Consider the following 11,711-nt stretch of genomic DNA (forward strand, 5'->3'; position numbering starts at 1 on the left):
TGAAATTTACCTTGTGATTACTACCTCGCAGTGTCCTCCGTGTCACTCAGATAGTAGTTACCCTTTATTTGTGTTTTCCCCTTGGACTTGAACCGAAGGTCCCGCATTGTGCTCGGTTCTCTTAGTATGAATCTAAGTACATGATGCTGGACTTTAACCCAAGATCCATTCCGTTGATCCCTCCTCTTGTCGTGCTCGTCTGACCCATGTCTTTGCTGATGAGGCTGAAGAGGATCCAAGCGTCCTAATGGGTACGCTCTATATAAACTCCATCGTAGCTACAATTTTGTTTGATTCCGGAGCATCTCATGCATTCATATCTCAAGAGTTTGCACAAAAGCATGATATACCCTTCAAGACAATGCCCTCCCCTCTAGAGATCACAACTCCTGGTTCTCATTGGCAAACCATCTGGATTACCCCTGAGGTTATAATCAGTATAGGGCATCTGTTGTTCCCCACCTCTCTCATTGCCCTCAAGTCAACTGACATTGATGTCATCTTGGGCATGGATTGGCTAGTAAAGCATAGGGCTGTCATTGATTGTTCAGCCAGGTCTATTGTACTAACTGATCTTTCTGGCAAAAGCATTCTATACTGGGCTCCATCCGCAATACCTCCATCGGCAAGGTTTACCCCTGAAGCCGAGTTGTATGCTATTGAAGCCCTGCCTAAACCAGAAATCTCTGATGTCTGGGTGGTCCGTGACTTCCCAGATGTCTTCCCTGAAGAGTTACCTGGCATGCCACCTGATCGAAGTGTGGACTTTGTCATTGAGCTGGTTCCTGGAACTGCCCCTGTTTCCCGGAGACCATATCGTATGCCTCCGGAAGAGCTGGTTGAACTGAAGAAGCAGTTAGAGGAGTTGGAAGAGAACAACTTCATACAACCCAGTACTTCTTCCTGGGGTTGCCCTGCCCTCTTTGTCAAGAAGAGAGATACCAATATTCCGCGGCTGGTTGTTGATTACCGTCCGCTCAACGTAGTGACAATCAAGAACAAATACCCTCTTCCTATCATCAATGACCTTTTTGATCAATTGTCCGGTGCCACAGTCTTCTACAAGATGGATTTGAGATCAGGGTACCATCAAATCAAAATCCGCAAGGAGGATATTCCAAAGACAACATTCACAACTCGTTATGGTCTTTACGAGTACACTGTCATGTCCTTTGGCCTTACAAATGCTCCAGCCACTTTTATGCGGCTCATGAACTCTGTTTTCATGGAGTATCTTGACAAGTTCATCGTGGTCTACATCGACGATATTCTGATCTACTCCAAAACCGAAGATGAACATGAGGAACATCTCCGTCTGGTGCTAACTAAACTTCGTGAACACCGTCTCTACGCCAAGTTCTCCAAATGTGAGTTCTGGTTAAAAGAGCTCATCTTCATTGGTCATGTTATCTCTGAAAAAAGGTGTTGCAGTCATTCGAGATAAAGTTCAAGCCGTTCTTGACTGGAAGACACCTAAGTCAGCTAAGGAGATTCGGAGTTTTCTCGGTCTGGCAGGTTATTACCGCCGATTCATTGAAAATTTCTCCAAGATTGCCAAGCCAATGACCGATCTTCTCAAGAAAGACAAGAAGTTCGAATGGTCAGAAAAGGCTGAAGAAAGTTTCCAGGTTTTGAAAACCAAGCTGACTACTGCTCCTGTGCTCGTCCTTCCGGACACAAGCAAAGACTTCGTTGTCTATTGCGATGTCTCTCTCCAAGGGCTCGGATGTGTGTTGATGCAAGATGGTCATGTGGTGTCCTATGCCTCTCGACAGTTGAAACCACATGAGCTCAATTATCCTACTCATGATCTCGAGCTTGCAGCTGTGATCCATGCTCTTAAGCAATGGCGACCTTACCTTTATGGTAATCGTTGCGAGTTGTACTCGGATCATCAAAGTCTGAAGTATCTTTTCACCCAGCCAGATCTGAATATCAGACAGAGAAGATGGCTAGAAGTCATAAAAGATTATGACTTGGGTCTCAACTATAAACCTGGCAAAGCCAATGTCGTTGCTGATGCGCTAAGTCGGAAGTCCCATTGCAACAATCTGATGGTTAAGCAAGCGCAACCTTCTCTCTATGAGGAACTTGCAAAACTCAACCTTGAGATTGTTCCTAGTGGATTCCTTGCTAATCTAGAGGTGAAGCCCTCTCTTGAAGACCAGATCAATAAGGCTCAGAAGCAAGATTCTGGCATTACCGAGATCAAGAAGAACATTGCTAGCGGAGTTGCTAAATGTTTCTCCATTGATGATCAAGGTACCGTTTATTTCGGTAAGCGTCTAGTCGTACCGGATAAACAAGATCTCAAAGAGCTAATCCTTAAAGAAGCTCATGATTCACCCCTTTCTATCCATCCTGGTAGTACCAAGATGTATCGGGATCTCCGCCAACGATTCTGGTGGTCTGGGATGAAGCAAGAGATCGCTAAGTTTGTTGCTGAATGCGACATTTGTCGTCGTGTAAAAGCTGAACATCAAAGACCTGCTGGTACTCTCCAACCTCTATCAATTCCAGAGTGGAAATGGGATGAAATTGGCATGGATTTCATTACCGGTCTCCCCAAAACAAAAAATGGAAGAGATGCTATATGGGTAGTCGTTGACCGTCTATCCAAGGTTGCTCACTTCCTTCCTATCCGAGAAGACATAAAAGCTAGTCAACTAGCAGATTTGTATATATCACGGATAGTCACTCTTCATGGTGTTCCTAAGAAGATCGTCTCTGATCGTGGAAGTCTTTTCACCTCAAAGTTCTGGGCTAGTTTTCAACAAGCTATGGGAACTCGTCTTACCTTCAGCACAGCCTATCATCCTCAAACCGGTGGTCAAACCGTAAGAGTAAATCAAATTCTTGAAGACATGCTCAGGGCCTGTGTTATATCCTTCGGTAAAGATTGGGAAAAGTGCCTTCCATCTGCCGAGTTCACCTATAACAACAGCTTCCAATCTAGCCTGGGCATGGCACCTTTTGAAGCTTTGTATGGCAGAAGGTGTAGAACTCCTTTGAACTGGTCCGAAACTGGAGAAAGAAAGTTCTTTGGACCAGATATGATCAATGAAGCAGAAGATCAAGTTCGCATCATTCGCGAGCGTCTGAAAACTGCTCAGTCACGTCAAAAGAGCTACTATGATCGCCATCATCAAGAAGTGAAGTATGAAATTGGTGATCAAGCTTATCTTCGGGTCACTCCTCTCAAGGGTGTCCGTCGCTTCGGTATCAAAGGAAAACTAGCACCTCGCTATGTTGGTCCTTTCCGCGTCCTTGCCAAGCGTGGTAATGTTTCCTACAAGTTGGAGTTACCTTCCAATTTTCCTGAAGTTCATGAGGTCTTCCATGTGTCCCAACTCAAGTGTTGCTTCAAAGATCCTATCTGTGGTGTTGATCACGAGACTCTTGACCTCCAAGAGGATCTAACCTATCGAGAACATCCTGTTCGTATCCTTGATGAAGCCGAGCGTAAAACTCGACGTCAGAGCATCAAGTTCCTGAAAGTTCAGTGGTCTAATGATACGTCTCCGACGTATCGATAATTTCTTATGTTCCATGCCACATTATTGATGTTATCTACATGTTTTATGCACACTTTATGTCATATTCGTGCATTTTCTGGAACTAACCTATTAACAAGATGCCGAAGTGCCAGTTGCTGTTTTCTGCTGTTTTTGGTTTCAGAAATCCTAGTAAGGAAATATTCTCGGAATTGGACGAAATCAAAGCCCAGGGGCCTATTTTTCCACGGAGCTTCCAGAAGACCGAAGAACACACGAAGTGGGGCCACGAGGTGGCGACACCACGTGGCGGCGCGGCCCAGGGGGGGCCCGCACCGCCCTATGGTGTGGCCCCCTCGTCTGGCCCCCGACTCTGCCCTTCCGCCTACAAATAGCCTCCGTGACGAAAACCCCAGTACCGAGAACCACGATACGGAAAACCTTCCAGAGACGCCGCCGCCGCCGATCCCATCTCGGGGGATCCAGGAGATCGCCTCCGGCACCCTGCCGGAGAGGGGAATCATCTCCCGGAGGACTCTACGCCGCCATGGTCGCCTCCGGTGTGATGTGTGAGTAGTCTACCCCTGGACTATGGGTCCATAGCAGTAGCTAGATGGTTGTCTTCTCCCCATTGTGCTATCATTGTCGGATCTTGTGAGCTGCCTAACATGATCAAGATCATCTATCTGTAATTCTATATGTTGCGTTTGTTGGGATCCGATGAATAGAGAATACTTGTTAGGTTGATTATCAAAGTTATGCTTATGTGTTGTTTATGATCTTGCATGCTCTCCGTTACTAGTAGATGCTCTGGCCAAGTAGATGCTTGTAACTCCAAGAGGGAGTACTTATGCTCGATAGTGGGTTCATGCCTGCATTGACACAGGGACAAAGGATGAAAGTTCTAAGGTTGTGTTGTGCTGTTGCCACTAGGGATAAAACATTGATGCTATGTCTAAGGATGTAGTTGTTGATTACATAACGACCATACTTAATGCAATTGTCTGTTGCTTGCAACTTAATACCGGAGGGGTTCGGATGATAACCCGAAGGTGGACTTTTTAGGCATAGATGCAGTTGGATGGCGGTCTATGTACTTTGTCGTAATGCCCAATTAAATCTCACTATACTCATCATGATATGTATGTGCATTGTCATGCTCTCTTTATTTGTCAATTGCCCAACTGTAATTTGTTCACCCAACATGCTGTTCGTCTTATGGGAGAGACACCTCTAGTGAACTGTGGACCCCGGTCCAATTCTCTTTACTGAAATACAATCTACTGCAATACTTGTTCTACTGTTTTCTGCAAACAATCATCTTCCACACAATACGGTTAACTCTTTGTTACAGCAAGCCGGTGAGATTGACAACCTCACTGTTTCGTTGGGGCAAAGTACTTTGGTTGTGTTGTGCAGGTTCCACGTTGGCGCCGGAATCCCTGGTGTTGCGCCGCACTACATCTCGCCGCCATCAACCTTCAACGTGCTTCTTGGCTCCTCCTGGTTCGATAAACCTTGGTTTCTTTCTGAGGGAAAACTTGCTGCTGTGCGCATCATACCTTCCTCTTGGGGTTGCCCAACGAACGTGTGAAATACACGCCATCAAGCTCTTTTTCTGGCGCCGTTGCCGGGGAGATCAAGACACGCTGCAAGGGGAGTCTCCACTTCTCAATCTCTTTACTTTGTTTTTGTCTTGCTTAGTTTTATTTACTACTTTGTTTGCTGCACTAAATCAAAATACAAAAAATTAGTTGCTAGTTTTACTTTATTTGTTATCTTGTTTGCTATATCAAAAATACAAAAAAAAATTAGTTTACTTGCATTTACTTTATCTAGTTTGCTTTATTTACTGTTGCTAAAATGGCCAACGCTGAAAATACTAAGTTGTGTGACTTCACAACCACAAATAATAATGATTTCTTATGCACACCTATTGCTCCACCTGCTACTACAGCAGAATTCTTTGAAATTAAACCTGCTTTACTTAATCTTGTTATGAACAATCAATTTTCTGGTGTTAGTTCTGATGATGCTGCTGCCCATCTCAATAATTTTGTTGAATTATGTGAAATGCAAAAATATAAAGATGTAGATGGTGATATTATTAAACTAAAATTGTTCCCTTTCTCATTAAGAGGAAGAGCTAAAGATTGGTTGCTATCTCTGCCTAAGAATAGTATTGATTCATGGACTAAATGCAAGGATGCTTTTATTGGTAGATATTATCCCCCTGCTAAAATTATATCTTTGAGGAGTAGCATAATGAATTTTAAACAATTAGATACTGAACATGTTGCTCAAGCTTGGGAAAGAATGAAATCTCTGGTTAAAAATTGCCCAACCCATGGACTGACTACTTGGATGATCATCCAAACCTTCTATGCAGGACTAAATTTTTCTTCACGGAATTTATTGGATTCAGCTGCTGGAGGTACCTTTATGTCCATCACTCTTGGTGAAGCAACAAAGCTTCTTGATAATATGATGATCAACTACTCTGAATGGCACACGGAAAGAGCTCCACAAGGTAAGAAGGTAAATTCTGTCGAAGAAACCTCTACTTTGAGTGATAAGATTGATGCTATTATGTCTATGCTTGCGAGTGGTAGGCCTAATGTTAATTATAATAATGTTCCGTTAGCGTCATTGGTTGCTCAAAAAGAATATGTTGATGTGAATTTCATTAAAAATAACAATTACAATGATTCTAGGCCATATCCCGCTAATGATTCTCATGGTAGATATGTTTCACCTAATGAAGAGAAGATACTAGAAATTGAAAGATCCATTAAGAGCTTTATGCAATCACAATATGAGCAAAATAAATTGTTTACTAAAACATTGAATGAGCAATCTACCTTGTTGAAGAATATAGGGAATCAACTTGAAAATCTGAATAGGGAGATCTCGGGGTTGCAAACTAAACTTGCTAATGCTGAAAACCGAATCTCATACATGTCTGCATCACAATCTTCTTTAATTAATAAAATGGCTGCTAAACCTGAGGATTTAGATGATAAAATTACTACTACAGCAAATGCCATTCAAGTTAGAATTAATGAGAATATAAGATTAATGGCTGAACTGCGTGCTAGGTGGGATAGAGAAGAAAATGAAAAACTAGCTAAAGAGAAGAATATAGCTAAAGTTTGGACTATTACCACCACTAGTAATGCTAATGCTACACATGTTGCTGCACCTTCTACTCATACTAATAAAAGAATTGGTGTTAGCAATGTTTCCACTTCTAATGCAAAGCGCGAAAAACTGCCCGAAATCGCTAAAATCACAAACTGCCTGTGATAAAGCTGCTGAAATTTTTTCCAACATTGGGGATGATGATCCCATTGCTTTAGATTATAATAGTTTGAATTTTGATGATTGCCACATCTCTGAAGTTATAAAGTTCTTGCAAAAACTTGCTAAAAGTCCTAATGCTAGTGCTATAAATTTGGCTTTCACGCATCATATTACAAATGCTCTCATAAAAGCTAGAGAAGAGAAACTAGAGCGTGAAGCCTCTATTCCTAAAAAGCTAGAGGATGGTTGGGAGCCCATCATTAAGATGAAGGTTAAAGATTTTGATTGTAATGCTTTATGTGATCTTGGTGCAAGTATTTCTGTTATGCCTAAGAAAATTTATAATATGCTTGACTTGCCACCGCTGAAAAATTGTTATTTGGATGTTAATCTTGCTGATCATTCTACAAAGAAACCTTTGGGTAAAGTTGATAATGTTCGCATTACCGTTAATAATAATCTGGTTCCCGTTGATTTTGTTGTCTTGGATATTGAATGCAATGCATCTTGTCCCATTATATTGGGAAGACCTTTTCTTCGAACTGTTGGTGCTACCATTGATATGAAGGAAGGTAATATAAAATATCAATTTCCTCTCAAGAAAGGTATGGAACACTTCCCTAGAAAGAAAATGAAGGTACCTTTTGATTCTATTATGAGAACAAATTATGATGTTGACACTTCATCTCTTGATAATACTTGATACACACTTTCTGCGCCTAGCTGAAAGGCGTTAAAGAAAAGCGCTTATGGGAGACAACCCATGTTTTTACCTACAGTACTTTGTTTTTATTTTGTGTCTTGGAAGTTGTTTACTACTGTAGCAACCTCTCCTTATCTTAGTTTTGTGTTTTGTTGTGCCAAGTTAAGCCGTTGATAGAAAAGTAAGTACTAGATTTGGATTACTGCACAGTTCCAGATTTCTTTGCTGTCACGAATCTGGGTCCACCTCCCTGTAGGTAACTCAGAAAATTAAGCCAATTTACGTGCATGATGCTCAGATATGTATGCAACTTTCATTCAATTTGAGCATTTTCATTTGAGCAAGTCTGGTGCTATTTTAAAATTCGTCAATACGAACTGTTCTGTTTTGACAGATTCTGCCTTTTATTTCGCATTGCCTCTTTCGCTATGTTGGATGAATTTCTTTGATCCACTAATGTCCAGTAGCATTATGCAATGTCCAGAAGTGTTAAGAATGATTGTGTCACCTCTGAATATGTCAATTTATATTGTGCACTAACCCTCTAATGAGTTGTTTCGAGTTTGGTGTGGAGGAAGTTTTCAAGGATCAAGAGAGGAGTATGATGCAACATGATCAAGGAGAGTGAAAGCTCTAAGCTTGGGGATGCACCCGGTGGTTCACCCCTGCATATATCAAGAAGACTCAAGCGTCTAAGCTTGGGGATGCCCAAGGCATCCCCTTCTTCATCGACAACATTATCAGGTTCCTCCCCTGAAACTATATTTTTATTCCATCACATCTTATGTGCTTTTTCTTGGAGCGTCGGTTTGTTTTTGTTTTTTTTGTTTTTTTTGAATAAAATGGATCCTAGCATTCACTTTATGGGAGAGAAACACGCTCCGCTGTAGCATATGGACAAGTATGTCCTTGGTTTCTACTCATAGTATTCATGGCGAAGTTTCTCCTTCGTTAAATTGTTATATGGTTGGAATTGGAAAATGATACTTGTAGTAATTGCTATAAATGTCTTGGGTAATGTGATACTTGGCAATTGTTGTGCTCATGATTAAGCTCTTGCATCATATACTTTGCACCCATTAATGAAGAAATACATAGAGCATGCTAAAATTTGGTTTGCATATTTGGTTTCTCTAAGGTCTAGATAATTTCTAGTATTGAGTTTGAACAACAAGGAAGATGGTGTAGAGTCTTATAATGTTTTCAATATGTCTTTTATGTGAGTTTTGCTGCACCGGTTCATCCTTGTGTTTGTTTCAAATAAGCCTTGCTAGCCTAAACCTTGTATCGAGAGGGAATACTTCTCATGCATCCAAAATACTTGAGCCAATCACTATGCCATTTGTGTCCACCATACCTACCTACTACATGGTATTTTTCCGCCATTCCAAAGTAAATTGCTTGAGTGCTACCTTTAAAATTCCATCATTCACCTATGCAATATATAGCTCATGGGACAAATAGCTTAAAAACTATTGTGGTATTGAATATGTAATTATGCACTTTATCTCTTATTAAGTTGCTTGTTGTGCGATAACCATGTTTACTGGGGAACGCCATCAACTCATTGTTGAATTTCATGTGAGTTGCTATGCATGTTCGTCTTGTCTGAAGTAAGGGCGATCTACTCTGAGTTGAATGGTTTGAGCATGCATATTGTGAGAGAAGAACATTGGGCCGCTAACCGAAGCCATGTTCCATGGTGGAAGTTTCAGTTTTGGACAAACATCCTCAAATCTCTAATGAGAAAAGAATTAATTGTTGTTGAATGCTTAAAGCATTAAAAGAGGAGTCCATTATCTGTTGTCTATGTTGTCCCGGTATGGATGTCTAAGTTGAGAATAATCAAAAGCGAGAAATCCAATGCGAGCTTTCTCCTTAGACCTTTGTACAGGCGGCATAGAGGTACCCCTTTGTGATACTTGGTTAAAGCATATGTATTGCGGTGATAATCCAGGTAGTCCAAGCTAATTAGGACAAGGTGCGGGCACTATTAGTACACTATGCATGAGGCTTGCAACTTATAAGATATAATTTACATGATGCATATGCTTTATTACTACCGTTGACAAAATTGTTTCATGTTTTCAAAATCAAAGCTCTAGCACAAATATAGCAATCGATGCTTTTCCTCTATGAGGACCATTCTTTTACTTTCAATGTTGAGTCAGTTCACCTATTTCTCTCCACCTCAAGAAGCAAACACTTGTGTGAACTATGCATTGATTCCTACATACTTGCTTATTGCACTTATTATATTACTCTATGTTGACAATATCCATGAGATATACATGTTACAAGTTGAAAGCAACCGCTGAAACTTAATCTTGCTTTGGGTTGCTTCAATACCTTTACTTTGAATTATTGCTTTATGAGTTAACTCTTATGCAAGACTTATTGATGCTTGTCTTGAAGTGCTATTCATGAAAAGTCTTTGCTATATGATCCACTTGTTTACTCATGTCATACACATTGTTTTAATCGCTGCATTCACTACATAAGCTTTACAAATAGTATGATCAAGATTATGATGGCATGTCACTCCAGAAATTATCTGTGTTATCGTTTTACCTGCTCGGGACGAGCAGAACTAAGCTTGGGGATGCTGATACGTCTCCGACGTATCGATAATTTCTTATGTTCCATGCCACATTATTGATGTTATCTACATGTTTTATGCACACTTTATGTCATATTCGTGCATTTTCTCGGAACTAACCTATTAACAAGATGCCGAAGTGCCGATTCTTTGTTTTTGCTGTTTTTGGGTTCAGAAATCGTAGTAGGGAACGATTCTCGGAATTGGACGAAATCAAAGCCCCGGGGCCTATTTTGCCACGGAGCTTCCAGAAGACCGAAGACCACACGAAGTGGGGCCACGAGGTGGCGACACCACGTGGCGGCGCGGCCCAGGGGGGGCCGCGCCGCCCTATTGTGTGGCCCCTCGTGCGGCCCCCGACTCTGCCCTTCCGCCTACAAATAGCCTCCGTGACGAAAACCCCAGCGAGAACCACGATACGGAAAACCTTCCGGAGACGCCGCCGCCGCCGATCCCATCTCGGGGATCCAGGAGATCGCCTCCGGCACCCTGCCGGAGAGGGGAATCATCTCCCGGAGGACTCTACGCCGCCATGGTCGCCTCCGGTGTGATGTGTGAGTAGTCTACCCCTGGACTATGGGTCCATAGCAGTAGCTAGATGGTTGTCTTCTCCCCATTGTGCTATCATTGTCGGATCTTGTGAGCTGCCTAACATGATCAAGATCATCTATCTGTAATTCTATATGTTGCGTTTGTTGGGATCCGATGAATAGAGAATACTTGTTATGTTGATTATCAAAGTTATGCTTATGTGTTGTTTATGATCTTGCATGCTCTCCGTTACTAGTAGATGCTCTGGCCAAGTAGATGCTTGTAACTCCAAGAGGGAGTACTTATGCTCGATAGTGGGTTCATGCCTGCATTGACACCGGGACAAGGATGTGAGAAAGTTCTAAGGTTGTGTTGTGCTGTTGCCACTAGGGATAAAACATTGATGCTATGTCTAAGGATGTAGTTGTTGATTACATTACGCACCATACTTAATGCAATTGTCTGTTGCTTGCAACTTAATACTGGAGGGGGTTCGGATGATAACCTGAAGGTGGACTTTTTAGGCATAGATGCAGTTGGATGGCGGTCTATGTACTTTGTCGTAATGCCCAATTAAATCTCACTATACTCATCATGATATGTATGTGCATTGTCATGCTCTCTTTATTTGTCAATTGCCCAACTGTAATTTGTTCACCCAACATGCTGTTCGTCTTATGGGAGAGACACCTCTAGTGAACTGTGGACCCCGGTCCAATTCTCTTTACTGAAATACAATCTACTGCAATACTTGTTCTACTGTTTTCTGCAAACAATCATCTTCCACACAATACGGTTAACTCTTTGTTACAGCAAGCCGGTGAGATTGACAAACTCACTGTTTCGTTGGGGCAAAGTACTTTGGTTGTGTTGTGCAGGTTCCACGTTGGCGCCGGAATCCCTGGTGTTGCGCCGCACTACATCTCGCCGCCATCAACCTTCAACGTGCTTCTTGGCTCCTCCTGGTTCGATAAACCTTGGTTTCTTTCTGAGGGAAAACTTGCTGCTGTGCGCATCATACCTTCCTCTTGGGGTTGCCCAACGAACGTGTGAAATACACGCCATCATCTAATCATTCCGA

Source organism: Lolium perenne, chromosome 3 (assembly GCF_019359855.2).
Source record: "Lolium perenne isolate Kyuss_39 chromosome 3, Kyuss_2.0, whole genome shotgun sequence".
NCBI classification, from domain to species: Eukaryota; Viridiplantae; Streptophyta; class Magnoliopsida; order Poales; family Poaceae; genus Lolium; species Lolium perenne.